The sequence below is a fragment of the Rattus norvegicus genome, chromosome 15 (assembly GCF_036323735.1).
Source record: "Rattus norvegicus strain BN/NHsdMcwi chromosome 15, GRCr8, whole genome shotgun sequence".
Classification (NCBI taxonomy): Eukaryota; Metazoa; Chordata; class Mammalia; order Rodentia; family Muridae; genus Rattus; species Rattus norvegicus.
The window spans coordinates 86,027,097-86,052,027 of NC_086033.1; the positions used below are offsets into that span (position 1 = coordinate 86,027,097).

The window sequence follows — 24,931 nt, forward strand, 5'->3', positions numbered from 1 at the left end:
ATTTTGTTGAAGATATTTACTGGTCCTTTGAGCTGGGAGTCTTCACTCTCTTCTATACCTATTATCCTTAGGTTTGATCTTCTCATTGAGTCCTGGATTTCCTGTATGTTTTGGACCAGTAGCTTTTTCTGCTTTACATTATCTTTGACAGTTGAGTCAATGATTTCTAGGGAATCTTCTGCTCCCGAGATTCTCTCTTCCATCTCTTGTATTCTGTTGGTGAGGCTTCTATCTACAGCTCCTTGTCTCTTCTTTTGATTTTCTATATCCAGGGTTGTTTCCATGTGTTCTTTCTTGATTGCTTCTATTTCCATTTTTAATTCCTTCAACTGTTTGATTGTGTTTTCCTGGAATTCTTTCAGGCATTTTTGCGATTCTTCTCTGTAGGCTTCTACTTGTTCTCTAAGGGAGTTCTTCACGTCTTTCTTGAAGGCCTCTAGCATCATGATCAAATATGATTTTGAAACTAGATCATGCTTTTCTGGTGTGTTTGGATATTCCATGTTTATTTTGGTGGGAGAATTGGGCTCCGATGATGCCATGTAGTCTTGGTTTCTGTTGCTTGGGTTCCTGCGCTTGCCTCCTGCCATCAGGTTATCTCTAGTGTTACTTTGTTCTGCTATTTCTGACAGTAGCTAGACTGTCCTATAAGCCTGTGTGTCAGGAGTGCTGTAGACCTGTTTTCCTGTTTTCTTTCAGCCAGTTATGGGGACAGAGTGTTCTGCTTTCGGGCTTGTAGTTTTTCCTCTCTACAGGTCTTTAGCTGTTCCTGTGGGCCTGTGTCTTGAGTTCACCAGGCAGGTCACTTGTAGGGGAAAAGTTGGTCCTACCTGAGGTTCCGAGGCTCAAGTGTGCTCGTGGGGTACTGCCTAAGTCCTCTCCGCGGCGGCAGCAACCGAGGAGATCTGCGCCGCTCTTTCCGGGAGCCTCCGTGCACCAGGGTTCCAGATGGCGTTTGGTGTTTTCCTCTGGTGTCTGGATGTGCGCAGAGTGCAGTCTCTTCTGGTTTCCCAGGCGTGTCTGCCTCTCTGTATGTTTAGCTCTCCCTCCCACGGGATTTGGGTGCAGAGAACTGTTTATCCGGTCTGTTTCCTTCAGGTTCCGGCGGTGTCTCAGGCGCAGGGGTCCTGCCGCTCCTGGGCCCTCCCCTACGGGAACCCAGAGGCCTTATACAGTTTCCTCTTGGGCCAGGGATGTGGGCAGGGGTGGGCAGTGTTGGTGGTCTCCTCCGCTCTGCAGCCTCAGGAGTGCCCACCTGACCAGGCGGTGAGTTCTCTCTCCCACGGGGTTTGGGAGCAGAGAGCTGCTGCTCAATACACTCTTTTTTATTTGATATTTTTATTTACATTTCAAATGTTATTCCCTTTCCTAGTTTCCAGTCCATAAACCCCGTATCCCATCCCACCTACCCTTCTTCTATGAGGGTTTTCCCCCTTGCCAAACACCCACCCCTTCCCGCCTCCCGACCACCAAGGTTTTAACTCTTCCTCAAATGCAAGAATCCTTCTCCATGCAGAATTCCATGCCTCAGATTCATAAAAGTGTGAAACAGAAAGAAAGATCGACTTCTACCTCCCAAAACTCACTGATGCTACATGGAACTAATTGGTGTAGTAGAGGCTGTTGTAAGCGTGAAGCTGAGACCGTTCGAAATTGATACAAGTTGCTCCGTCCACTACTCCACTCTAAGCTACTGAAACCCTTAGTAGTTTATCCCTCGAGAGCATGATAAGGAACACGCACAACTTCCCAATGTTTGGAAAATAAACCAAAGATAGGCAAATTAGTTTCCCAAGTGCTGGAAGTGATTGCTACTGAGAGATCAAACTGTTCTCAGAGAGCCCCAAAGGAAAAGCCACGAGGGAGACAGCCGTTGAACCCTTATATGACAGATATGCCCAGAATATACAGAGAGTGGCAGAATCAGTAGATGCCGGAAATAAGTGAGCTATGCAGGTCACTGATAAAAATCAAGAACCATTGATATAATCAAGTTTTTGATGAGCAAACATCTGACCTGTTGAAAACTTTGGGACTGAATTAGGCCACATCTCAACTCTTTATCAGAAAGGGGAGGAGAAGTTATCTGTGCATGCGCACAAGAAATAAGAGCAAAGAGAAAAGCCACCTCACTGAAAATACACAAGACAGAAATGAAGACAATACTCTGTGTGCAAAACAGGCATTCACAAGAAGGAAGGAATAAGCATTGTCTTGGAGGATAAATGAGACCGCAGACGTGCTGATATCTAGCTGGCGAGTAAGTGTGACGTCATCAGCCCCTTTTTGAAGTGTGTGAAGGGTACCCACTCTTTGACCTAGAATTATAGTTCAAGGAGGAAAAAAAATTCTTACAGAAATATGGAAAGAAATAAGAAGACAAGTGTATCAAAACTCATTTATACAATACTTTTTCAGCAAGAAAATTTAAAAATGATATGGAAATTATACCTAGGGGAAAAGAATGCACATGATTTGTGCGTCATGAAAAAGGTTCACATATCTGCAAAAAGAAGTGAGCAAATTGCAAAACAGTTGCTGTAAGGTGATCTTCTCTACTTTTATTTTAGAGATGATAATTACATCATTTCTCCCCATATTTTTCCTCTCCCTCCAAACACACACACACACACATATATGTGACAATTCAGTTTTGGAAAACTGTTTGTTATAGTCTCATCCCTAAGGAAGAGTTGCCTATAGTTCTTTGTGTAGATTTAAGGCCTCAGAGTGGACTTTGTCCATTTTGCCACATCAGCTGGTGTTATCAAGGTTCAGCTACCTATGATGTGACTGTGCATCCCGTTGGGGAATTCAGTCAGAACAAGTTCACAGAAGAGAAGTCTGAGCCAGCACTGTCCCTTTATGCCACTTCCTGATACGTTCTTCCTCCTGATGAGGAAAATGGCGATTAAAATAATATGATGTGTGTTAGAGGAATGAGAGTGATTGAAAAAGAAATCAATCCTCTTGAACAAACACTGGATATAGTCAGATGTCAGCAAGGCCAAGTAGGATCAAATTGGATTGTTGCTCTTGAACTTGTTTAAGTATTACTAAAGTCCCTGAGGGAGAAATCGCAGTGTTTGGGAGTTCTAAGCTCTACCTCCAGCCCCCTTTTTGATCAAGATAATTTAATACGTGATTATTTCAAAGTGAGACAAGCTACCTGAAAAATCCCAATTGTATAGCAGAACATGCTCATACATGTTCATAAACCTTCCAAAGTTCTATGATTTCAGACATCATAGCAAACAGCACACGAAAAAACCCATAGATGATATATTTTCTTACAAAACCCAGTAAAGTTCTTCGGAAATGTATTTTATTTCTTAATTTAAAAATTAAGAAATAAAGTCATCAGGGCTGCCATAGGGGCACAATGCAGAAAGCTGGATCAGCATTTGTTTCTTTCCACAAGGTTTCAAGGACAGCATTTTGTCGTAGGATACCACAGCTTGGTAACCTAAACGGGGAAGAATGTGGGCTCTTCCTCTCCAGTCTTAATTCCTAATACTAATTCTTCTATAACAGCCAGTAGACATGTCTTTATCTACATGCATACATATATGCAAATACCTATGGGTTTCGGAGTGAATACAAATCAAAAGATGCTGTGATGGAGTCCAGGGGGCTTCAGGGGAAGAGGTTATTGATGAGATAAACAACCAGGTCAGTTGGGGGGAGCTGCGACTATAGCTGCTGCTCGAGCAGATGCGAGCAGGTTTGAGAAGCTGCTGAGTTCAGCTGTGGGTGAAAAGCCAAACCAGAGTCTGAGATCAGGAAATGGTGGGTTAGGATCCAGACAAACACATGAATGTACAGGCAGTTGAACTGGCTGTGTGTGTTAGCAGCGGGGGACAGGGCTGAGTCAGAGCTCTAGGAATAAGCGTCCACAGTACTTGATGTGACCACCACCTATCAGGAGAGAGGATGCTGTGATGCCATGCCATCTTGGAATTAGGTGTCTGTCACTTGATGGGGTCCAAGAGCGGCAGTTACAGCCTTCCATCAATGGTCGGTCCAACAAGCTCTTGGGCCTTGTTTCCCTAATATTATTTTAATGAGCCAATGTACTCTTACAGTTTCAATTCACCCCAATTAATTTATAGAATGCCTTTCTTTCTATTCTCAGAATAAAACATTCACCTGTCTGTGATGGATGTGGGGCGTCTGAGAGATGATGCTGTTTCTGGATCTACCCAGGAGCTGTAGTCATCTTTCTCCTTCAAAATGGAGTCAAAGTTGCTTCAAGGTGGTGGCTCCTAAGACAGTTCACAGCCTAGAAAGCCACCGTTTCTACAACAGTGACTAACTAGAGAAGGACAGAGCCTGATCTCAACAGGCTCTGATGGCTAATTGTAACTGTCGACTTGATGGGTATTTAGGATCACCATGGATACATCATCTGATCACATTTGTGATGAATTATCTAAAGATGGGTTAATTTAAGAATAAAGCCCTGCCATGAGTGCGAACTTTATCATCCCATGGGCTGACGTCCTTGACTGAATAATCAGGAGAAAGCAAGCCGAACACAAGTATTCATCACTGCCTGTTGCTGACAGCTTCCACCAGCTTCCTTTTGACAGTGGGCTGTGTTCTCCAAACTGTAAGCCAAATTAAATCCTTTCTTCTTTTCTTAATGCTCCTTAGCCAGGTGTCCTGTCACAGCAACTAGGTGTGTAACCAGTACAAAGGCCACAAGAATGCAAGAGGATACAATAGTAAAAAAGACATTACTAGGCGCTCGGAAGGCAGACAGTAAGGAGCAGAGAAAGCTGGACACCAAATACAGAGACAAGAAGGTGACAATGAAACGAGCTGTCTCTTTCTGTAAGAACCCAGAGTAGCCCAGGCACTAGAGACACCAGCAAGCTAGATGAGCGGGAGTATTGAATTCCTGTGATAAGTCAGACGGTTCAATTCTCTTTTCCATTTAACACACCCAGGCAACTACCTTTTCCCCGCTGTAGCAGATGACCAGAGATTCTGACGCAGATTGCAGTCAGAAGGACTCCAACCCTTCTTACCCAGTGTTCTGGAGGAGATGTAGTCCGATGCTATAAAACATCCATTGCATATCATTCATCAACTTGTGATATAAATTTCTAAGCCAGGACCAACTGTGTCACATTCTTGGGAGAACTGGGGAAAATGGCACATCACCCTAATGCTTTTCAGTAAAGGACTGTGTAGGTTTTCCTTTGGGAATATAAGTAAGGGATTATCTCCATTAGTCATAAGTCCACCCCAGTGTCCAGAGCACCATTCCCTGTATGTGAGATCCTGGGTTGATATAAAAAGCCTTAACATGCATACATTGGTCTAGTCCTCTCTGTCTCGACTGTTAATATAAGGTGACTGTGTTCTTTAAGTTCCTGCCACCTTGACCTTCCCATGACGATGGACTATGACCTGGAGCTGTCATCCAAGTGAGCCCTTTATCATTGTAGTTGCTCTTGCTGGCACACTTCCCAGCAAGAGGGAATGACACTAAAATAGAGAGTAAAACTGGGCCAAGCTAAGACGAACACATAGTTTAAGATCAGAGACCAATGCTAAAACCAAATAGAAAAGTAGTCCCTGTGGACTACAACGAACTTATACAAACTGTAAAAGTGGAAGTCTTTTTCCTGTCAAAAGTCTTGTTGAATTATTTGACCTTTGAACCTGTATACACATACCCTGGTGATCATAATGTGTGTGTTATTAAAAACAAGGTATTCTGAGAACAGGCATATACTATACTATATTATACTATACTCCTTGGCATAGAAGGTATTTTTTTAATATTTACTGTTTTTAATACATTTGTATTTTTGGAATATTTAAATGTCTTTTGATTCTTTCCCAATCCCCCTTGATTTTTTTAAAAAATAAGATATGAGTATAAAAAGAAAGATGGAGAAGAACAATAAAAGGAATAATTAGGTTTGACTAAGTTCACAAAATGACAAGGTTCAGGGACAAGCCAGTTCCATAACTTGTTTTAGTTTATGAAAGTTACATTCATACTCTGAAAGGGTATGTGGCAGCATCAGTGAGGATATGGCATGGAAGAGCTATACCACAAGCATTCAGAGTCTCCAGAACCAAGACCTAGCATTCCTATAAATGCTGTTAAACTTAAGGCAACGAGACGAAATGGCTCCAAAGAATCCCAAAGAACCACAGAAGAAGTGTAGCGCCACTGGTCTACATTCAATGGAGAAGGTAAGGAACAAAGAGCTGCAGCCTAGGAGAAAACTCATAACCTTCAGCTAGTTTTAAAACATCAACAAAGGTGGAATTATGAAAAGACCTTAGCTGTGGCCCTTTCTGTGTTCTTTCGATGAAACCACCCTATGGATGCCATAATATCTATCTTCTAGGGACAAGTAGGTCTCAGGACTGACGTGATACAAGGGGTAGAATATAATTTTCCAGGTGCTTTGACTTAGCCAATGTTTAAACCTCTTTAGGATAGTGACTCGTGTCATCACACAAGAATTAAGAATTAGAAGGACTGGGATTATACCCAGTGAGTGTGGAGCCAAGGCTAAGAGTCATGCAAGAGGCCATAGCCGTAAAGGGCAGCTAACAGACAGAGGCTACACAAGATGCTCGCCCTGTGTTGTGGGAAGATGCTAGACACTGTGTAGGGTTCTTACCATACAAGCGTAAGTGACAAATCCCAGCATTTCAATGTCTTTGATGATATGATAGAATAAATGGGCATTTTGGGGTCTTAACAACTTGCTTTAAGTTTCAATCCTGCTAGGTACTGCTATTATTAAATTCTTCATTCAAAGTGGAGGCATTGCCATAATAAATAGTAGGGAGGAAGACATTATAGATTTTTCCATTTAAAGTCTGACCTACCAGTGTAAGGCCATACTACCCTGAATGCTTCTGATCATGCAAGATATGACCTACAGGAAAATCTGATAAATTATAAATCAGATGACTTCATAGTTTAAGCTGTCTCATCTCTAGTGTGTCTGTAGAATATGCATTCAGGGGAAGGGTGCTATTCTAAGACTACATTAAAAACTATCCTCTTACGTCTATGCTTTTCAAGACCAAGATAGACATTAAATATGGTGTGGGTCACAGTAGACAGTGGACATCTTAGCCGCAGCCACTCTCTCCCTCTTAGTCACAAGATGCTGACTGGAAGGTAAGACGTGATTCGGCAGGAGGAGAGCAAAACCTTGGAAGTTCCATTCATATCCTTACAATCCTGGAGAAATTGTCACTTCACAATTTCTAAGAGAAAGGGAAGAGGAAAGGGTAAGGTTGGATCTTTTAAAACTGGGTCTTTCCCCAGGGGAATTGGCACTTAGTTTCAAGAACTAGAAAGCAATACCTAGCAATACATTCTTACTAGTTGTGTAAGTCCCCCTTGCAATTGATTCCACCCCCTAAAGCAGTATCCCACTCTTTGAAAAACACTATTTAATGACATTGTCTACCTTGGAAATTAAAAACAAACAAAAATGTTTTATCTGTAAGGTGGCTGATGACATTGAGTTTAAATTCCACACTTGTGCGTGCAACAGTTGCCAGTCAACTCTAACACCAGAGATAGTTTAGTTGGAAACAATAACAGAGATATAGAGTGATGTATATCCACGTCCTTAGTATGAGAGGGAGAGGCATTTGGGGCTTATTGTGGTGACCCACTCCTAGTCAATAGGCACAAACCAGTCACATCAAAGAGTAGGAAAGGTATCCAGTTCTACCTCATATTATACTATTACATGCAGATCCTAGAGAGTGGGCTATACAGTTAAGAGAACTCACCTCTCTTGCAGAAAACTTTGATTCAGTCCCAGCACCCACTTGGTGTTTCACAAATACCCATATTCCAGTTCCAGGCTACTCGATGATCTCTTCTGACCTTCAAAGGCACTGCATATGTGTTGTACACATCTACTCATGCAAGCACACCAATCACGCCCATACTAAAGTGCAAACATTTCAAAGAATCTTGCATGGATAGGTTTTCTATTCAAATCCACTGAAATGGGAAGAGTTCGGAAATATTCATTGAAGCCACTTACAATTCTGATCGCTAAATGACCCAATATCTGAAAATTGAACAAATGTATCTGACCTTGTTTATGATAGTGTAAACTGAGCTGCCGTATGATAAACTCTATCCAGACCCAGTCACATGGTTCTCCAGAATACTGCAATATTAAAGTAATAGCGAACCCTCAGTGACTTACAATAATAAACATTTATTTTGGCCACAGATCAACTGTGCACCTGGGTAGCCCTTCTGCTCTAGCACAGATTTAACTGAGTTTGGCTGGATCTCTTTGTGGATCTACATCAGCTGGAAGTTGAAAAGGAGGTTGGCTGGTCTTGGTCTCTGCACTTGGTTGGCATATTTGCTCTCTATTTCAATTCAGCAAGTGAAGGGGACTTCTCTTGAAGCAGGTTAGGATTAAGAGAAAGAACAGGACCTCTTGGAACACAGCAGGGTTCCAATGTGTGAGGGCCAAGATTCCAAAGTAGTCTCCAGTTTACATAAGAAGTGCTAAAATTTCACATTGCACAGAACATGCTTACAAGGAAGGATGATAAATACACACCATTTGGGCAATCAGTTTATAATAGCAGTCTCTCAGCATCACAAAATTTACCCTGTGATTAAATCAAAAGAACTTAGTTAATGTCAATATGGTATCCTCAAAGGGAAAACATTAATTGCCAGAGAGCTGCTGAAAGCTGGATAAGGTATAGTTAATGCTAATATCCTTTCTTTCGTTTTGACAGTTCACCACAGTTATTGAAAGAGGAGGTGGGTAGGAGGGGATGTGGTATATCTGTTCTGTTCACGTAACTTTCCTATAAAGCTGAAATTATTTCTAAGCTACTCATTTAGATTTTGGGACCCATGATTAAAAAACTAACTTGGGACATCAGCAGTTTGATGGCAGTGCTCTTGACTCCATCCTGACGGAGACACTCCTGTGAGCTGGGAAAACTGAGCAGCATGAAGACCCCCATCAAGCAGGAAAGGGGCTTGGTCAGAGCCATGTCTCTGCGGGCTTCCAAGGCCCCAGCTCACACCTAGCCTCGGGTTTCAGTTGTGAGATGACAAGAGAAGCAGGGCAGGGGCTCTGTCAGTATCCTTTCTCAATGTGATGGATGACTCAGCTGGCTATGGTAGTTACAGCAAATGACACAGGGCTATTGGGCTGCAAAGCTGGGAACTTGTTTTCCTCCCCATTTAATGGAGTAAAAAGTAGATTTCATCACTTCCTTGTAATTTTGTAAGAGCGATAAAGTGTGTTCTTTTCCCCTGTGTGATACCTTTGAGCCCAATGTTGAGTCAAATGAGAAAGATAAACACAGAGCTACAGTATGAGGCAGTCAGCTTGAACAGTAGACACGGACTTTGTCCCTGTTCAGTCCCCTTCCTTCAAGGAACTCCAAACCCCTTCTAATGTGGTTATCAAGGGATCTCACCCCTACCTTTCCTATTACATCCTCCATGGAGTAAACTAGGACACACATCCCAAGACTAGCTGCTCTGAGCGTCCCTCCCTGGTTACTGGAATTAGCCAAGGGATTTTGATTGCCCTTCAAACTGAGCTAATTATAATTTCTCCATCATGTTTCATATAGGACCACTTGGAAGAGAAGGGTTTTTCTTTCAAATTGTAGCGCCTACTGTAAAGTTATCCGAGACTAAAGACTATCCGTGAGGAGAAACAAAATACAGAGAAAAATATCCTCATCATAAGGCAATTTACACCCCAGATGAAGGCAAATGGGGCCAGGGACACTGCTAGGACTTCAATATTTCTAGCTGGCTTTCTTCTACTTGTAACCCAAACAACCTATCATAATAAGAACACAATATACAAATTGTGGTATTGGAATGAACATATATGAGGATGTGGGTTGGGCTAAGAACCGATAAGGTACTAGGCAATTGTACTGTGTTTCCTTAAGTGGGAGGTCAGTGGTGTTTGTTTAGTAGCAGAATAGCTAGGGAAGATTTTTGCTTGTGTTCTGGAACTCAACTTTGTGTCTGGGGGACCCAGGTGACAAAGTTCAACTGAGGTGACCATGTTTTCCAGTCTTCATTAACTCTCCCAGCAGCTCTACTTCAACCTGTCTCTCTGAGGTCAGAAAGACCAGGTCACACCCTACCAAATAAAAAAGATGACATGAAGAAATGTTACTGCAAGCGTCATCCTTCGGCTTGAAAATAAATAACACGAGGATGTGGTGATACTGATTTCCTAGGTCCTCATCACAGCCTGCTAGCCCTCCATTCCCCACCTGTGAAGGCAAATTCTTCCCCACCTGTGAAGGCAAATTCTTCCACCTTCAAAGAGACATGGACAAGGATGCACCTCTACCTCAGTGTCCCGGCTCAATGTCCCAAAACTGGGAGACAAGAGGAGGAAACTCCCAAACCAAGCTGGATTTCAAGACCACGCTGTCCTGCAATCCTCTGGTCTAAAAGACCAGCTCACCACGTTTCCAGAATCAAACAGGTTGCTCCCTAAGATTTACAGAAGTGTCTCAGGTCCTACAGTTGTATCCAGTTGAGCCATAAATCCCCAGGGCCGGAAACAAAAGGAAAGGAAGCCCAGTATCTCTCTCAGTGGCTCTTTGTAACCTCTGGTAAGCTTGGGGAAAGGACTGTAATCTCCACATCCCAGCCTCTTACCCCATCACCTCCCTGCCAAGCCCCGTAGCATTCTCAGCAGCCATTGGCTATTGCATTTTCACCTCATTTGCTTACATATCTAATTCACGATCGACCCCAAAAAACATCAATAAAGGAAGAGGGTCAGCAATTAAATTGAACTCCCAACCCTTGAACCAAGAAGCTGACATTTTATTTTGAAGGCTTTAAGAGGCTTGTCACCAGTTCCCAGCAGGTTTGAAACTGAAAACACGGACACGGTGTTTTGTAAAGGTAACTGGCACGGTGCATCAGCCGGCGAAGACTGGAAATGAATCGAAAGGTTAGTAAGCAATGGGAGAGTGAGGACGGCTTGAGCTCATAGAGTCACTGTGAGCGAGCGGGAGAAGCACTGGAGGATGGGAGAGCTTATGCAGAATGGAGGGTGTGGCCAGAGAGGATGCTCTGCAGAAGCTGCACACCCTCCAAGAGGCAAACATCAAGCTTTGCGGGCTGTGCATGAATGCAGTCTTCTCTTGTTTTTCCTTTTGTTGGGGGGAAGCAAGAAACAAACAGCTGGGGTTTCTGTCTGAAACGGAAGGAAAGTTTTGAGAATCCCTGTTTATTTTTTTCACTAAAAGAGGATTTGTCCTGAAAATTGTCAAGCTGTATAGATGCTCTTAAGGGATTTTAGCCAGAAAAATACACACAGCTAAAAGTGCGTTGGCTAGCGGCCACATAGAAACCTAAATTTTAGTGGACATTGAGGGGCCTCTAGGTTTTCAGTTAGAAAAAAAAAGGGGGGGTGGGAATTGCTTCCTTTCTGAGTTCTTAATTACCAGGATGAGAATATGGTACAAAGGAATTCTGAATAGCACACAGACTATAGGAACACACAGACTAGAAACACTTACACCAAAACACACTTTGTGTTTACGAAGGCTAGAGGAGATGCCCAAGGGACTTTTTCATTAGCTTCTTTGCAGTGACAGTCATCCCTTTACCCACTGAGATCCTAGAGCATACTCATTCCTCTGCATACTCATTCCTCTTCCTTAGTCAAAGTTTTACTCAGTTACTAAGTAGGGTCAATTAAACGTCCTTTATATCTTAGTAAAATGTAGATTGAGTTTAGCACTTGTAATCCATCCATCACAACAAATATGTGACCGGAGTGAATGCAACATTTTAGTTCATGTGCTTCCTTTAGTTCGTGGAATATTAAGTGCTCACATGTGTGGTAGCCACACACGATCTCCTGTACTATTGGAAACTGCTGGGTTCAGCTGCTAGAAAGTTACAACAAGATTATCTTTCTTATTGGCAAGCCACTTGGCTTCCATGATCTTATGTAGATCTTGTGCGTGCAGGCACAGAAATAGTGAACTCATGTGTGCACCAGAACGCACATGTTGTTCAAGAGCTGTTTTCCCACAGATATCTGATACCTTAGGATCGTTTGATCTTTATCACCTCTTCCACAATGATCCCTGCACTCTCAGCATTGATAAGGAAAGGATTCATGAGTTCCCACTCACGAACTGAGCGGCCATTGACAATCAATGGCTACTAGAAAGAATCTAGTAGAATTTCTTCTGTGATAGAATAGCTTAAAAGCTACCCATCCTCCAGCAGATGGCCCTACGCCCATGCACATACAGAAAGTGCTATGTAGGCTTAGTGAGGGTTTTGTCGTGTTGTGTTTTGTTTTTAGAGCACAACTGGTGAGGAGATGGGGGAAGAATTAAAAGAAAGAGAATCGAAGTAAATTTGATCAAAAACCTGTCGTATGCAGGTATAGGTGAAACAAATGAAGGGAGAAGGTGGAAAGATAACTAGTGGTTAAGAGTGATTCCAGGTATCCAGAGTTCAGATCCCAACACTCAAGTCAGGGGCCTCACAATTGCCTATGACTCTAGATCCTGGGAATCTGATGCTATCCTCCACAGGAGCTCATACACACATAGAAAACACAGACACAGACACACACACACACACACACACACACACACACACACACACATGATAAAACTGAAAATAAATCTTTATTATCAAAAAGGAACCTGGGAACTTAGAAGCTTAGAAAAATACACATTTTTTTGTAACTAAAGCATCTAGCACACCCCGGCTAGGTCCGACATTACTATTGATTGCACTTATGCTTCGAACTCCTTCTTACAAAGAGGAAAACTTATTTCTCATCAGCAGTGGGAAGTTGTGAGGCTCTTTCCCAGAAGTGGATTGAAGCTCTTTCCCCAAGTTGGCCAGCTACACTTGAATTCAGGGTATCCACCCCAGAAAGAATGTATTTGTTTCCCACTGGAATGAGTCACGAATTCTAAGCAGAAAAGTTTTCATGTCTTTAAGAGGAGCAGCAGCAAGGAGTTCCATTTTTATCCCAAAATAGTGCAAGAAGCAGACCAAAACTAGAGTCTGTCCCATCTCATTTCCTCTTCTCCATTCCCTGCAACGTGAGAGGCAAGGAGGAACTGACAAAATGAAAAAAAAAAAAAAACACTTGAACCCTGGCAAAAGGCCACTTGGCTTTGTAGACTCACCAAATAATCTTGGCCAAAAGAAAACGGTCCTTGAAGAACAGTGTGGAACAGTAAAGCCCTCTGGGATGCTCATTAAATGCTCATTATCTGTCTGTAGAGAGTCCTAAACCCCATTGAGTCATGCTGTCCTATTAGTCGCCTCTAGCTCTTTGGACGGCCCCACCCCCACCCCCATCTTCCTCAGAGTCTATCTCTAAACCTCCCACCTCCATCTTCCTCAGAGTCTGTCTCTAAACATAGGTCACTGGTTTTGAGACTTCATCTCTCGAACGCTAACCATGTGGTGATGAGGGATTTTATTAAGTGGTTTACTGTCCATTGTTATTTTTCAGATAAATCCAGACTTACACATGTGTAAATAGCCCAGGATATTTTTTATATAGTTGTTGAGGATGGGCCAGTTTCCTGTTGGGAATGTTTTTCAGAGTATGTCTTTGACTAATCACTGTATCTGCCCTGGGAAAGGTAAAGGATGCAGCAGTCATTGCACTTGGTGCAGTTCTCTAGCAGGCATTCAGTAGAAGGAGCTACTCTACTGTGCGCTTTGGGAAACATAAAGCTGAGGACACAGTCCCTGCTCTTAGCTTCTACTCAAGGAAAGGGAGCAAAGCAAAAGTCTATAAAGATTTCAGTTGTTAGCCAAAGCAGAAAATACTGAATGAATGCAACTAGGAGAACATAACTGAAAGGGTATTTTAGGAAGATCTTCATACTGGCAGATGGAGGAAAGGGATCAAAAAAAAAAAAACACAAAATCATTAGGAGAAATGCATTACTAAAGATTCCACAAGAAACAAAGACAAGAACCAGTGAAAGATGCCAATTAAAGATATATGGACAAACATCAGATAGATAGATAGATAGATAGATAGATAGATAGATAGATAGATAGATAATAAATAGATAATTAGATAATTAGACAGATGATAGATTATAGATATATAATGATAGATTAGATAAATGATTAGATGATCAGATAGATGATATATTATAGATACAGAAATAGATGATAGATTAGATAGTAGATAGATGATTAGATAAATAGATGATATATTATTGATATACAGTGATAGATTAGATACTTAGATGATTAGATAGATATTATAGATATGTAAATAGATGATAGATAGATAGATAGATAGATAGATAGATAGATAGATAGATGATAAGCAGTCATTATAAAATTGGCTTGTGGTATCACTGAAGGTGATTCCCATAATCTGTGTACAAAGTAAAGAAACTGTGATCCACATTTAAGAAAAGGTCAGTATCTAAGCTCATTGTTAATGCAAAGAGAGAGAATTCACTCGTCTGTCCTTCTGTTCTATCCAGGCCTCTATTTAAGTGAGATGATAACCACCTGTGTCAGGTAAGATCCAACGATGTCCCTAGTCTAGTGACTCAAACACTAACTTCTTCTGGAAGTCCCATCACAAGCACACTCAGGAATGTTAACCAGTCTGCAACCCAGTTAAGGTGACAAATAAGATTAACCGTCCTGGAGGCTGCTGGAAGAATCTAGGAAACACAGCAAAAGACCTGGGTTAAGGAGGTTTGTACAGGGGGAAGGCAGAAAATCTATGAAGACATTTGTATTGTAGAAAATGCATTAGGTGAGGATGAGGGACAGCGAAGAAATATGAACAAGAAAGTGAGACCCTGCCTCTCGCTGATTGGTGGGGAGCAGTGCTATTCACTGTTGGAGGGGACAGCAGAGGTGAAGGGCTTAGGGTCAGCTTGAGCATGGGAGCATGGAAGATGGTTGGGGACCTAGGAAAATACTATAAAAGGACAAAGGAGACCAGACAGAGAACCAGCAGCATGACAGGCAAGGCTTGAGCACAACCCTCACCCTTTCAGGGCCTGGACCTTCTTCTGCTGTTAGACAGTCCCGCACATTTCAGCTCTGGATCTCCGGACATTTTACCTGTGTTTCCTCAGCCTCTTGAGTCTTTAGCTATGTTGTAAGAGTAGAGGTGCACCAGCATCCTCCCTGGTTTTGACTTCTCAACTTAGACTGTAGGAAAGGTTTTAGATGGTCAGTTCTGGCAGAGCTCAGCCTCCAACTCACTGCAAGCCCATTGCCCTAATAAATCCCTTAAATCAGTCCCTCACCCCAAGCACACTCTGAGGGCACATCTTGGTTGTCACCTTGACTGGGTGTAGAATAAGACAAGAGACAAGGGACTTTTTCCACTGAGTTAATTGATGTGCCTAAAGGTGGGCACCATCCAGTGGCAGCCCAGGTAAAAGGAGACTTTCGTCTGCTGGTCTTCATCTTCCTGGAACATTCAACTACCCTGCTGCTGCCTGCTTCTGCTGTTGGTAATATCAGAAGCCAGCTTCCTCAGGATTCGAATGTGGAGTGAAAACCAGTGGTCTTTCTGGAATCCTCTAGGCATTCAGTACCAAACTGGGACTTCTGAGGGATCCAGACTTAGGGACAGAACAGTTACCAGGTTAGTTCATCCAGTGTAAAGATAGCCACAATAGAACTATGAGGACTGTATCATCAAATAAATTGCTTCTTAATATACAAAGACTAATTCTATCAGTTTGGTTCCTCTAGAGAATCCCAACATGCATGTACATTTACCGACACACACACACACACACACACACACACACACACACACACACCTCTAGAGAACACTAACATGCATGTGCATTCACACACACAGAGAGAGAGAGAGAGAGAGAGAGAGAGAGAGAGAGAGAGAGAGAGAGAGAGGATATATTTATTCAGTGAAAAATAGTCTTTCAGGCAATAGAAATAATTGAAGTAATTCTCTTGGAAAAATTAACCTGAGCAATGAAGAGGCCTAGACTGTAAAAGGTTAACAGTGTGGTCTAAACAGTGTCTGGGATGTGGCAAAGACTCAAGTCTCCAGACCCTACAGCCATTTCCCGTAACAAGAAGGAACTTTGCCTGCATTTAAATTTGTTCTCTCTCTCCAAGTCTTCTTCCTTTAGTGGACTCCACAGCCTCCATAAAGGTCTTGAGCAGATACCTAAGTGCAGAAAAACAACACATGGGCACCCACAGCATTGTTTGACTAATGCCCAGAGCCAATCCCACGTTATTCCAGTTTATCAAAAAATTACAATAACCTGGTAAAACTGCTTTAGAAAAGGAAATCAAAGAAGAAAGCTAAAATAGAAAAAGTAAAAGAAAATGTAAATACTTTGAAAATAAATATAAATGGCTTGAAAATTATTTTCTTAATCACATATAACATAAAATGAAATTCATAGTACTGACTTCTGTTATTTAGACAACATTAATTAGAGCTACAGTTTATCAAAGTATCAGTCTTTACCAGAGGCTGTTTCATTTTCATCTTCACAAATAACTATTTGATACAGGAAAAAAACACACTTCGAAAGATTAAGCCATTTATCTGATGCTTCTCGGCACATGACGGATTCAGACTTTAAGTCCAGATCTAGCTTTCTGTCTGTTGTTTGCCCTTAAGCTCTTTGCCACTCTGCCCTTTGAAATGTTTGCCAAAGAAAGCTCAAAACAAGCTAGAAAGAACAGCAGAGTTTATCTTCTTTTAAGAGTAATAAACAGTGATTTTCTTGTGGCCGTACAAGCCATTATAGCAGACAGTTGTCTTTTACTTGGAGCCACAAAGAAAACCCACCAACACAAATTACAGCTCCCGATCACAGCTGAACTGTTTGCAAAGAACAAGAAGTTCTTATTGCCCTGGAAATAAAGACTGGAGGAGAGGAGAGAGTGGGGAGGGAGGAACTGCCATTAACCTCACTTATTTCAAATAAGCACTTTGATGAACAAAAGCAATCAGAAAGTTAGAATAAGCCAAATTCTAATGGGTGTGTGTGCCTTGTGCCTTGCGTGCCTTTATTCATATAGGAACTCACACAGAATGGAGGTGGGGGCTCTGAAAAGTCAATAGATGAAATTCACAGACTGCAGAGGGCTTTCATTTTAACTTCCAGACAACTACCCCTATGACATAGAAGATTGTTCATTGGCTTTTTCTTTAGATTAAAGCCTTGAGGTTGATTGTTTTATGAAGATGGTTAGTTGATAGAAGTTGGTATAATAGAGGAGCAAAACGACTATATTTTTAATGTTTTTACACTTTTACTTATGAATGAGGAATGTGAATGCACATGCCACCACATCCATTTGGAAATCAGAGGACAACCTTTGAAAGTTGATTTTCTCTTTCAGCTATATGGATTGTGGAAATTGAACTTGGGTAGTCAGTCTCTATGACAACTACTTATATCAACTGAGCCATCCTGTGACCTAAACATGATGGTATTTTTAAACAGAGACTTTAATCTGTTTAACATTAGTATCTCCTTTGCTATGATTATTCATAACAACAATGAATAATAAATGGGATTATTTTATGATCCATCTCAAGTAAATTTCAAGCTTGATGAGAAAGGCTCACCAGAAAGGGACCCCTGAGCTGAATTAAACTAAACACTCATGCTACTTGGGAAGGAATTAGAGGAGAAAGGAATGACCCAAAAGGTGGTGAAGATCATGGTTAAAGGAGCACATGGAGTAGGGCCATGTAGCCAGTGAGTCCCAGGACTTGCCTGGCTCTACTCCTTCAAGCCTAAGATACTAAGTGAGTATGGAATGCATTAGGTGGATTCTATTGATCAACCCCAGGTTCTCCTACTTGCAAGGCAAACTGTTTACCAGCTGAAACTGACACGTTTTTCTTGGTCCCATGATTCCTTACCTTTCTCCAGTCTTGTTGACCAAAATGTTTCATGGTATCTTCTGAATTATAAAGCCTTGGCCAAGGCTATCATGATGTCAACTTAAATAGATGCAGGGTATGTCCCATTAATTACATGTGACCTCTTCAGACAAAGACCTAGAATGAATCAAGGGGTAAAGCATAACCAGAAGAGACAAGCATGGAATGAAAAGGCCTAGAAGGAAAGAGAAGGAAATATGCACAAATACAGAAAGGACTCCAAATGGAATAGCTATTGTTTAAACTTTGTATTTGTGTTAATAAAACAGGTTGAACAGCTCAAGCAGTGTTAAAAGGGAGAAATGAGAAGCAAATCTTAAAAATCTTACCCTAGACCCTTAAAATTGTAAGTTAAAGAGTTGTAATATTTTGGTTGTGAGCCTCGCCTTTAAAACCTGATCCATCTATACAATTATGAATAATAAAAGAACTTCCAGAGGTATCATCATCCCTGATTTCAAACTTCACTACAGAGCTATAGTAATAATAACTGCATTGTTTGGCATAAGAACAGACATTTTTGATCAATAAAGTTGAATCAAAGACCCAGACATAAATTACACGCCTGTGGATACCTATAAAGAAGCCAGATGGGGGCTGGAGGGATAGCTCAGTGGCTAAGAGCACTGACTGCTCTTCCAGAGGTCCTGAGTTCAAATCCCAGCAACCACATGGTGGCTCACAACCATCTGTAATGGGATCTGATGCCCTCTTCTGGTGTGTCTGAAGACAGCTACAGTGTACTTGTATATAATAAATAAATAAATCTTAAAAAAAAAAGAAGCCAGAAATATACAATTTAAAAAAGGAAGCATCTTCTTCAACCAATCATCCTGGTCTAATTGAATGTCTGCGTGTAGAATAATACAAATAGATTCATAACTATCACCCTCCACAAAACTCAAGCTCAAGTAAATAAAAAACCTCAACATGAAACCAGATACACTGAGCCGGACAGAAGACAAAATTGGAAATAGCCTTGAATGCATTGACACAGGGCACGACGTCCTGAACAGAACACTGACAGTCCAGGTTCTAACTAAGATCAACAATTAATAAATGGGACCTCAGGAAACTGAAAAGCAAAGGACATCATCAACAGAGCAAAGTGGCAGTCTACAGACTAGGAAAATTTTTTCACTAATCCCACATCTGATAGAGGGCCAGTATCCAAAACACATAAAGAACTCAAGAAACTAGACGGCAACAAACCAGATAATCCAATTAAACATGGGGTACAGATCTAAATAGAGAACTCTCAACAGAGGAGCACAAAGTGGCCAAGAAGCACTTAGAGAAATGTTGAACATCCTTAGTCATCAGGGAAATGCAAATCGAAATGACTCTGAGTTTCCATCTCACGCCCATCAGAATGACTAAGATCAAAAGTTCAAGTGACAGCTCTTGCTGATGACGATGTGGAGTGAGGAAAACACTCCTCTATTGCTAGTAGAAGTGCACATTTCTACAAGTACTTTGAAAAATCAATATGACAGTGTCTTAGAAAATTGAGAGCCAATCTACCTCAATACCTAATTCCAAAGCTCCTGGGAATATACCCATCCTACCACAAGTCCACTTGCTCAACTTTGCGCCTTACATCTTTACTCGTAATAGCCAGAAACTGGAAACAACGAAGCTGTCTATCAACCAAAGATTGGACAAAGAAAATGTGGTCCATTTACTCAATGGAGAATTATTCAGCTGTTTAAAGAAATGACATCCTGAAATGTGTAGGCATGGATGAAAATCAAAACAATCATGCGGAGTGAGGTAGCCCTGGCCCCGAAAAACAAACATGGTATGCGCTCAATCTTAAGTGGATATTAGCTGTAAAGTAAAGGGAAATCATGCTACACTCCACAGACTTAGACAGGCTAAGGAACATGGAGGCCACAAAGGGGGATATAAGGAGTTCCCTGGAATGGGGAATTAGAAAAGATTTTGTGGATGCATTGGGGACAGTTAGAGATGGAAATACACAGAATCAGGTGGGGGATGATTGAGGAAGAGAGTACTGGGAGAGACAACTGGAATTTAGGGGTACTTGGAGGATGAGGCAGAAACTTAGTCCAATGTAAACTCCCTGAAATCTATTAAGGGTAACGAAATAATCAACTCCGAGTAATAGAGGATACAGATGCAAATTCGGCCATCTTCTGTAATCAGGTAAGACAGTGGAGAGATTGGCACACCATCCCAGCCACAAAACCTTTGACCTATAATTTGTCCTGCCTGCAAGGAAATGCTAGGGTCCAGGTGACATAGACCCTGAGGGAGTGGCCAAGGAATGAATGGTTTAAGACCAGACTCATGCTTGACAGTGCCGACAAGTCCAGAAACCAGAGGCTGGATAGCCCAGAGACATAAACAAACAAACAAACAAATAAATCCTAATGATATTCTGCTATTCGAGTACACCTGAGCCTATGATAATCTTCTTCAGAGAGGCTTCATCCAGTAACTGATAGGAGCAGATACAGAGACCCACAACCAAACATTAGGGGGAGCGGGGGAATAGTGCAGAACATTGGGGAGTAAAGATTACAGGAGCCAGAAAGGTCACGAACACCACAAGAACACGCTCTCACAGAATCAATTAACCAGGGCTCATAGAGGCTCACAGAGACTAAACTGACAATCAGAGAGCCTGTATGGTTTTGAGTTAAGTCCTCTGCATATATGCTATGGTTGAATAACTTGGGGCTCTTGTGGGACTCCCTAACATTGGGGACAAGGACGATTTCTGACTCTTTTTCCCTGCTTTCGGACACTTTTCCTCCTACTAGGTTTCCTTTTCCAGGTTTGATATGAGGGTAAATGCTTAGCCTTATTGTGCCTTATTTATGTTGTGTTTGGTAGGTATCCCCAGGAGGTCTGCTCTTTTCTTAAAGGAAAAGAAGGAGAAGTGCAACTGGGGAAGAAGGGAGTTGGGAAACACTGGGAGGATAGGAGGGAGGGGAAACAGGTAGAGGTGTAATATATGAAAGAAGAATAAACCAAAAAGAAAATAGATCATTAAAATGTCATAATACACAGTGAAATGAAATGAATGTTTGTGAAGGGGGATATTATAAAAAAGAAATACCATAAACTGGACACCAAACTGTACATGTCTAAAGACCAAACCTATAAGAAAAATTGTTGACACAATGGAATTATCTTCTGAACATCTTCAATGAGGTAAAGATTTTTGACGAAAAAAAATCACAAAAAAGGGGACAGTATTCAAGATCGTAAGAAGTTTTAGACTTTAAGCAGTTATCTACAAACCCATGTTGCAGATAGCACAGAGTTCAGATCATGCCAAACGCTTTCTTATTTAACCTGTCCTATATTGCTCAGAAAAGGAAATGCTATAGTCAGTCTTGAGGATGCCTGTCAGTTAATTTGTAATCATTTTAAATAACAACATAAACCTGATGAAGGCAGAAGGGCCAACTTTCAGAAAATGATTTTCTCCTGAATACTTCTACAATTTCAAATCACATTGTTATTTTTAAAACATAAATTGTATTGTTTATAGCTAAAACACAAATGACTATGTAAAGTAAAAGGCAGTTGTCCAATGGAATAAGCCCCATTCTGGCTCCAAGGAGACCTTGGTTCTGCTCTAAGCAAACAATGCAGTGGCCACCTTGCTTGGTGTGCAAAGAGCAACGCAAAATAATGTAAGGGGAGCTCGAATGCATCATCTACAGTCAGAGCCTTGGCCTTGGCAGCTTGACATTTTTTGGAAGGGAAGACATGAAGAGCTGGGAAAGTCTTTGTTTCTTCATGTCCCCTTGAGATTTCAGCCTGAAGACCCTAGAAAAGGCAAGAGCTTCGAACCATTGGAATTCATCGCACCAGCGCCCCCTTCTGAGCTCTCCACATCCCGTTTCTACCCTGAATGCACCAGTTCTTTTCTGACCTCAGAAGCTAAGCAGGGTCAGTTCCAGTTCCCACTTGGATGGGAGACCTCCCTTTAATATTCTAAACACCCCCACCACCGCCACAGTTAATGCTGTGCTGTGTGAAAGCATGCCTGAGAATGTGCTGTCACTAAATAGAGTAGTAAGGCAGTTTGGCTCATCCTGTTGTCCTACAGCCAGCGCACATAACAAATGTGAAATATCAGCAGAAAAAGCTCCCACTTCCAACAAGCAAACTGTCCCAACCACAAAACCACAGTGTGAGGCTTGGTGGTAAAGCACTGTACCGTCTGAACTAAGTTAGGTACCCAGCCTCGGGGCACAACTCCTCAGATCCCAGACAGATGAAGAGTTCTCTCACAAGTGGTCTGGGTTGTCAAATGAAAAATTGACTTCTGTGCAGTGGGGCAGACCGTTGGAGGAGCAAAGAATATTCCTGAACAGTCACAGTGTACCACCACAGGTCTCCTGAGCGCTGGGAGCTACATGAAACAGCATGACATCTTGCTCTTCCTGTGGGATGATTCAGCTTCTTATCTGAAGGAAGTAGCCAGAAGTGGAGCAGAGGGTAGAAAGGAGAGGAAACGGTGACGAGCGGAGGTCGGCCAGCCTGCGATCACGTGGCTTTGCTCTTAGCTTGTCTAGTCTCTGAAAACTGAAAATACAAAAGGAAATTGGGTCCTGTCGAAGAGTAACAGGGAACACAGGAAGTTTTCAACACGGAAAACCTCGAGGGAGTAATTAAAGCCCACCATACTCTCCTCTCTATGTTTATGTTACTGCCAGCACACCTTCACACTATACACACACAGACACACACACACACACACACACACACACACACACACACATGAATGCATGCACACACACACACACACACCAATAAATACTCAATCACACCAAAAATATGAGAAATTAATGTAAGAATAGAAAAGGTGAAAATGTTAGAGACAAACTGCTTTCCTTGGTTTCCTTAACAGGAAAGACAAGCAAAATTATTTGAAGCTTCCTCACCCTACCAAAAACCTATTTCAGAAATGACTTGTCAGGCTTCAGGGTAATATGATTCAGGTCATTCCTGCAAGACAAGCATTCAAGAATTTTACTCACTGAGCTGTCTCCCCAACCTACCTCTGTGTGTGCACACATGCGTGTGCGTGTGTGTCTGTGTGCATGTCTGCACATGTGTATGTGTGTGTGTGAGTGTGTATGTATGTTAGTATGTGTGAGTGTGTGTGTGTGTTCTTTTATTCCATGTGCTGTCTTCTTCAAGTTGGGAGTGGGTTTTGTCTGTCTTTTCTATTTATTTCTTTTAACTTTACCAAATTACAGAGTAAGGGCCCTCCGATGATTGAAAAGGAGAATAAAATTTTAACAGTAAATTCCCCCACCATTTTTACTGTTTGGAAATGGACCAAGCAGAGCGTGGGGTCCCTGGGGAAAATATCTGAGAAATGAATTTAAGTCTGTGATTATGGTTCATGGCTCCCCACCTTTCTACCTGGGGGTCCACTCTGACCAACAGCTTTGTGAAAGATTCCGATGGGCTTCCCAGGCAAGCTGGTGGTGGGCGTGAGAGGAGACATTTTACTCCACTCGATTCTTGACATCTCACAGACACAACCCCAGCTTTGTGCTGGGAAAATATGAGAAGAAAAGTCATGGTCCTCTTACACATGTGTGTGTGACAAGCAGAGAAAGGGACTGTGCAGCAGGATGCAGGACCCATAGGACAGGAGTCAGCCTGCTCTGGAATGTAGAGCTACCTACACATTAGATACATTTCCTCCTTAGGGAGGAGTAGAAAGAGGCAAGAGATTCCCTCTCAAGCCTTCTCAGAGTCAGCAATGGAGGCATGCATCTGGTCCTTGTTCTGTAGGCCAACTTAAGGGCGTGGGTAAAGCCAGAGAAGATGTATCTACTAGAGTTAGAAGTATAGGCAGCAGACCCTGCCGACACCTCAGCAAACACTGTCCACCCACCCAGGAGGTAACTGTGGGCCTTTCCTGCTTAACTGCCGTTCTGCCTTTCTGCATCTGTAGAAACTCTCCAACAGGAGAAGGCTAGTCACCCTGGACACAGCTCTCAATTCATGAAAGATATGAGACACTGGACGCATGCATAGCTGCAAAAAGATTCCAAGGTATATCCCACGGTCTTCCAGAAGGTTACTACCAAGACAGAATGCCAATTACCCATAGCAGTAGTCCACTTATCGCCATCTTTATATAGGCTGGCATCCTTCCCTTCCTGGTTGTGTCTGTAAGATGTCAATCTTACTGTCTTTTGGTGCTTCCTGGAATAGCATACCAGAGAAACCACTTGCAGTCAAGCCTTTGATTCAAGTGCAGTTTGGGGTAGGTTACCCTAAGATACAACCTTTCAGGCGGGAGATACTGGTTCCACATTATCATTGGTCTTCTTCTTACTTTAAGTGCTTGGTTAATAGAAGGTCTAGTGTGTTCTCAACCCAGGTACTGGGTGTATCCACATTTCAGCATATGTCTGGGTCAGAAACCACATGGGAGTCCTCAAGAGCTCACACTTTTTGAATGACCAATGTTTGACAGATGGATGGTGTTTAGCAATGTGGCTTCTCTTTCCCTTTCTACCGGGAAACGTGCTTACGTTGGTTCCTAGCTTAGCACGAATTCATGGTTCCCATGCGTTTTGTCAACATCACTACAGATTTTAAGGACTAGAACTTTAAGTTCTTTCATTTCAAATCAAAATTTTGCTCAAATGAGACAGACAGGGTCACTGCCCTCCCATAGGCATACGCTTTCTGATTTCTGCCAATGTGAACGGTTAGATGGAAGGATATCTTCAACTGGTTTTTTAAATATCAAGTTCATTTAGGACATGTATCATAATGATTGATCCATCAACTTCCCAGAGAACACCAAGAACTCAGATGTGCCTATGCCTGGGCCATGGAGAGAGGATGAAACACCTCTTGCCATTCTCCTACTCACAGTAACAGTCAGGCACAACATGAAGACTCCTGGTTTCCATGTGACAGAATTTTCATTTCTCTTGTTTCTAAAAATCAACCTTGCCTTCCAG

General features: G+C 42.0%; 1 long non-coding RNA gene across 1 annotated transcript; it reads right to left on the reverse strand.

Moving 5' to 3' along the window:
* Window positions 1-14,200: 14,200 nt before the first annotated feature.
* On the reverse strand, window positions 14,201-22,957 carry LOC102546300 (uncharacterized). The gene is made up of 4 exons (XR_360154.5): window positions 22,153-22,957; window positions 17,931-18,068; window positions 15,050-16,208; window positions 14,201-14,715 (listed from the first exon to the last, which is right to left on the reverse strand). It is a non-coding gene; the product is annotated as an uncharacterized LOC102546300 (long non-coding RNA).
* Between the last annotated feature and the right edge of the window lie 1,974 nt (window positions 22,958-24,931).